This window comes from Aegilops tauschii, chromosome 2 (genome assembly GCF_002575655.3).
Source record: "Aegilops tauschii subsp. strangulata cultivar AL8/78 chromosome 2, Aet v6.0, whole genome shotgun sequence".
In the NCBI taxonomy this organism is placed as follows: Eukaryota; Viridiplantae; Streptophyta; class Magnoliopsida; order Poales; family Poaceae; genus Aegilops; species Aegilops tauschii.
In genome coordinates this window covers 60,894,601-60,900,068 of record NC_053036.3, presented here as the reverse complement: position 1 = coordinate 60,900,068, position 5,468 = coordinate 60,894,601, and the positions used below count along the sequence as shown (strand labels likewise).

At 47.6% G+C, this 5,468-nt stretch overlaps 1 pseudogene; it reads right to left on the bottom strand.

Moving 5' to 3' along the window:
- Positions 1 to 4,170: 4,170 nt before the first annotated feature.
- LOC109746399 (putative serpin-Z8) lies at positions 4,171 to 5,230 on the bottom strand (annotated as a pseudogene).
- Positions 5,231 to 5,468: the final 238 nt, after the last annotated feature.

Genomic DNA, 5,468 nt, shown 5'->3' with positions numbered 1-5,468 from the left:
TCATGGCGGGTTACAAATTGCCATGCAATAGAGAGCAGAAGTTTTTCTGAGTGTTGAAGACTGCCATGAACCACTTCAAATCAATCTGGGGCCTAATGTTGGGGATATAACTATTAGTATGACCCGTCAGGAGGTGCCGGGTTATACTTATGACGACTCATGAAGCCCAAGACGACTCCTGGAGATGGCGGGTTAGTTAAGGGCCCAAGGCCCAAAAGGCGACTTAAGGCCCGTAGAGATAAACCACCATATGAGTGTAACTTGTATTATAAGGCAGGAATAGAGAGAAACCGAGCCGGACACTGTTTATGAGCCGGCCGGGACTTTATGAGCCGCTGGGTGTCGACCTCTGGATATAAAGGGACGACCCGGCGGCGGTTCAGGGCAAGTAACATCAAATCGAGAGCTAGGTCAAGCGGATTCGCTCCCTGGTTATCGAGGCATAAGCAATCCTACTCAAAACTGGATCGTAGGCTTTTACCTTCACCGTAAGGGGCCGAACCAGTATAAACCCCGTGTCCTTTGTCCCGATTAACCCCTTCTTGCTTCCTAGTTGCGATGGCTCCACGACTAAGTCCTTTCGCTAGGACATCTGCCGTGACAATTCCATGACACACAGCATTCTCTGATTTCCACTGCAGCAATTCCAGTACGATACCGAGCTTTGTGTTGCCATCTTCGCAATTGGGTTACAACCCTTTTTTGTGATCCTCTAACATGCGATCGAACTTCAGCTTCTCCTTTTGACTTTCGCACTGTGTCCTTGCATCAACAATGACCCGGCGGAGATCATCATCATCAGGCGCATCGTCTAGTTCCTCTTGATCTTCAGCAGCTTCCCCCGTTGCAGCATCACCGTATTCAGGGGGCACATAGTTGTCATCGTCCTCTTCTTCTTCACTGTCTTCCATCATAACCCCTATTTCTCCGTGCCTGGTCCAAACATTATAGTGTGGCATGAAACCCTTATATAGCAGGTGGCTGTGAAGGATTTTCTGGTCAGAGTAAGACTTCGTATTCCCACATATAGGGCATGGACAGCACATAAAACCATTCTGCTTGTTTGCCTCAGCCACTTCGAGAAAATTATGCACGCCCTTAACGTACTCGGAGGTGTGTCTGTCACCATACATCCATTACCGGTTCATCTGCGTGAATTATATATAATTAAGTGTGTCAAAAACCATTACAGAATATCATGGATAGATAAGTGACCAAATTAATAGAAGTTCATCATCACATTAAAACCAATGCACATACATAGTTCTCATTGACAAGCAATAATAAAAGTAAGAAAATTAGACAAGTATCTATCTAAAATAAGAATTCTTTTCTTTCAGAAAGAAGATAAGAACAATAGGCTCACCAGGTGGTGCCGGCGACGAGATCGACGCGGGCGATCGACGGCGGTGAAGACGGGGACAGGACGTGACGGATCGCTAAACCTATGCAAATCTCGGGGAAAATGGAGCTTGGAGGTCGAGCTTCGAGAGGAGAAAGCTTAACTACTATGGCTCGGGCATTTCATCGAACACCTCATGTGCATAGGAGGTGAGCTAGAGCACCCAAATGCCCTCCCCTCGCCGGCCAAAAAAAAGAGCACTGTGGAGTGCTTTGCTGCGGCGATGGGGTATATATAGGCAACTCATTTGTCCCGGTTCGTGGCTGGAACTGGGACTAAAGGCCCCCCTTCTGTCCCGGTTCGAGCCACGAACCAGGACAAATGTACGTGGGCCAGGAGCGAGGCCCATTGGTCCCGGTTCTTGCCAGGAACCGGGACAAATGGGTCCAGACGAACCGGGACCAATGCCCACGAGGCCCCGGCCGGCCCCCTAGGCTCACGAACCTTGACGTATGCCCCCGTGGGTCCCGGTTCGTGACTAAACCGGGACTAATGGGCTGGCCAGGCCCGAACCAAAGCCCAGTTTTCTACTAGTGATAATGCTAGGTAGTTGGCCAGGTCAACAGATAAAGTTGCACATCTCACCGACATGGATTTGTTGGATGGTGAAAAACTGCACATCGATAAGACCACGAGGGTAGAGAAAAGTCGTTTATAGGTGAGACCCTAAAGATGCACATCTCACTAGCTGGGGTTTGGGTGGGAAGGGATACTAGCAATGAAAACTACACATCCACATATAAGGGGAAAAGTTGCACATCGACCGTTAGGTAGTTGGCTGTGAGTTTCCGAAGTTGCACATCGACCGTTAGGTAGTTGGCTGTGAGTTTCCGAAGTTGCACATCCAGTGCTTGGTAGTTGACCGAGGTACCAAAGAATGAAAATTGTACTTCGAACTAGAGGGGAAAAGTTTGCACATCGAGGACTAAGCAGTTGGCCGGTGCAACAGATGAAGTTGCACATCTCACTTGATAATGGGTAGTTTGGGGCGAGGTGCCATGAGTGAAAACTGCACATCAATGAATATAGAGAAATTTACACATCAACTATTAGGCAGTTACAAAATGGGGACAAAATGGCACAAAAAAGAGTTTGTCGAAGCATACTCATATGGGGCCTAGTTTTGAAAAGCACATCGCTAGGATTTCAACGGTGAAAACGGATCTTAATTTCAGTGTTCAGTTCAAAAGTTATGACTTTTAGGAAAAGTTTTAAAATTCAAATTAAAGGCGTTCACACTTGTTCGCATGCGTACTTTTGCAATTTTATTTAAACACCCTGTATGGTCTTTGTCTTTTTCTTTCTACTAGGAGGACAAAGTATTTCCTAATCTCTTTGATTAGGACAAAAACATACTAAAAAGGAAGGTTAGCATGGAGTGCTACCGAGTCAACGGCCGCTCGGTAGACACGTCCTATTTTAAAAAGTTCGTAATGTTAATGAAATTGAACAAAATTTTGCCACTTCTAGAAATGTTCATGAATTAAAAAATATCATATACATTCAATTTTTTTCGTAACTTACAAAATAGTTTATTCGTTCATAATATGCTCGCTGATTCAAAAAAAAATGATCATGCATTGGAAAAATGTTCGTGAATTTCAAAAATTGTTCTACCAATTTCCAAAAAATGTTTGTCGATTCTAGAAATGTTTTCCGATTCAAGAAATTGTTTAAAAAATTTCTTCACAATTTTGAAACAAGTTTTTGTAAATAATATAAAATGTTCATGAATTCGAAAATTGTTCTTGATTTTAGAAAATGTTCAAAAATTTGTAAAAGTGTTAATGAATTTGAAACATGTTCATGATTTCAAATATGTTCACGAGTTTAAAAAATGTTGAAGATTTAAAAAATTGTTCATGATTTCATGAAATTGAGAGTGATAGTGTATCACAATAATGCAGCAAAATATGGTCATGACCATTGAAGATTATTATTTTTTTCCCATTGCAATGCACGTGACTGTTTGCTAGTCTACCTAATAGTAAAGTCATTATTAGTACTTCTGGCGGCACGTCACATAAATTGCCCCCAGAGTTGCTAAATATTAACCACTGATGTCACCTATAAGTGACAAAAAAAGTTTCACAAAGGGGAATCCCCGCCTGGGCCGGCCCACGGAATAGGACCTCCTATATTTATTTATGGTGCTCTGCATGCCTAGGGAAGATACAATTGCGCCCGTTTGGGCCGGCCCATGTGCAGGCGGCCTGATTTGAAATTTAATTTTTGAATTTTTATTTTCCTTTTTAAGTTTTGACCTTTAAATAATTTGGTACTTCAGAAAAGTTTTAGAAATAATTAAGTAATTTTTAAATAAAGTTTTCAATAAATTATTAAAATGTTTGTGGATTCAAAAGATGTTCGTAATTTTTTAAAAATGTTCGCATATTCAAAAAATGTTAGCAATTTTGAAAACAAATGTTTGGGAAATCAAAAAATATTCATGATTTTTATAAAAAAATCGTGTATTAAAAATGTTAATGAAACTGAACAAAAAGGTCATTAAAATGTTATGGGTGATGCAGCAAAATGTTATCATTGTCTTTCAAGATTATGATTTTTTTTCTCCCATTGTAACGAACGGGCCCTTCTGCTCGTAAACCAATAAACCTTAATACTCTTTTCCATCCATATTAATTATCGTTGAGTAATATGGATTCATGGAGTGCAATTATTAATGTGTAAAAGCTGGTCATCTATTTCAAACGCATGCAATGTATTCGAAATCCAGAAATTCCAACATCCTATGTTGTTGCTCTATATTATTGTGTCGAGGGGTCTAGGACATGGCCGGCGAAGACGACGGCGCCCGTCCCCTCGTCCACAATGAAGTAGGCGAATGGATGATCGGCGACGAAATCCACCGGTGGCGGTGGCCTCGGCTTGGCAGCGCACCCCTCCTCCATAAGACACATGGTGACGGCCGCGGCCCTGGTGCCCTCCTCGTTCACCTCGATGACCGCTTTGTGGATGACCTCGCTGAGGACCAGCGGGAGGCCGGATTGGTCGTTGTCCGTCATGTCGGACAGGTCGGCCGCCTCAACGGCAGGCGGAGGCCCAGCTTGTTGAGGACGCCGACGACGCTGTCGTGGAAGGAGAGCTTGAACCTGGGCACACGGAACTCGCCGACGTCCACCTTCTGAGTAGGCAGGTGCTCGTGCAGGAAGCCCGACCGGGAGGCAATCGCGTCGAGCAGGCTGCGCAGGCCGTCGTTGGTGTCCGGGAGGAAGATACACATGGAGAACTGTGTGGCACTGGAGCTATAGCTGTAGCTGTCGTTGGACGACGAGCCGGCGACGGCGAGACGGGAAGGTGCGGCAGCATGAGAGAAGCGACCAGGACGGCCGAGCGGGGCACGGTTAGGGAAGAACGGGGCGGGCTTCGTGGGATCACGATCAACGTCTCTGGGATGAAACGGCGGGCGCGGGCGCGCACGCAGTTCCCCCATCTTGTACTCGAGCTTGAGCACCTTGAACCCGTCGTGCACAGCCACGAACTGCCTCTTCCAGCTCTGCATGAAGGGCACGTCGACGGCGCCGGCGCCGCCGGCCCGGCGGAACGGCGCGTCGGAGGTGTCACAAAGGGCTGGTCCCACTTGTCCTTGAAGTAGACGGCGTTGCCGAGCACGACGCGCGTGAGCTCGTTCACCGAGTTCCGGCCGAGGACGGAGTCGATCAGGCTGTTGGTGGCGCGCGCCGCCCACGCGTTGATCAGCTGGCGCGACCCCTCGGGGTCGCCGCGGAAGTCGACGGTGGAGGCCTCGGCCCCATACGGGCCGTCGACGACGGCCCTGCGGAACCCGGGCTTGAGCGGGCAGGCCATGTCGCTCCAGACGCCGCACGCGAACGCCACGCGCGGGCCGCCGGAGCCCGACTGGTCCTGCAGCGCGGCCCCCGCCGCGCGCGCGACGAACGCGTCGAGCTCGCCGCGGGATGGCACGCCGAGGACGAGGAGGATCTCGTCCAGGGTGGCGCCGCGGGCGCCGGCAGCCACGAGCGCGAGCGCGGTGTAGATGGACAGCGGCGAGAAGACCAGGTTGCTGTTTGCGTGCTTGTCGGCC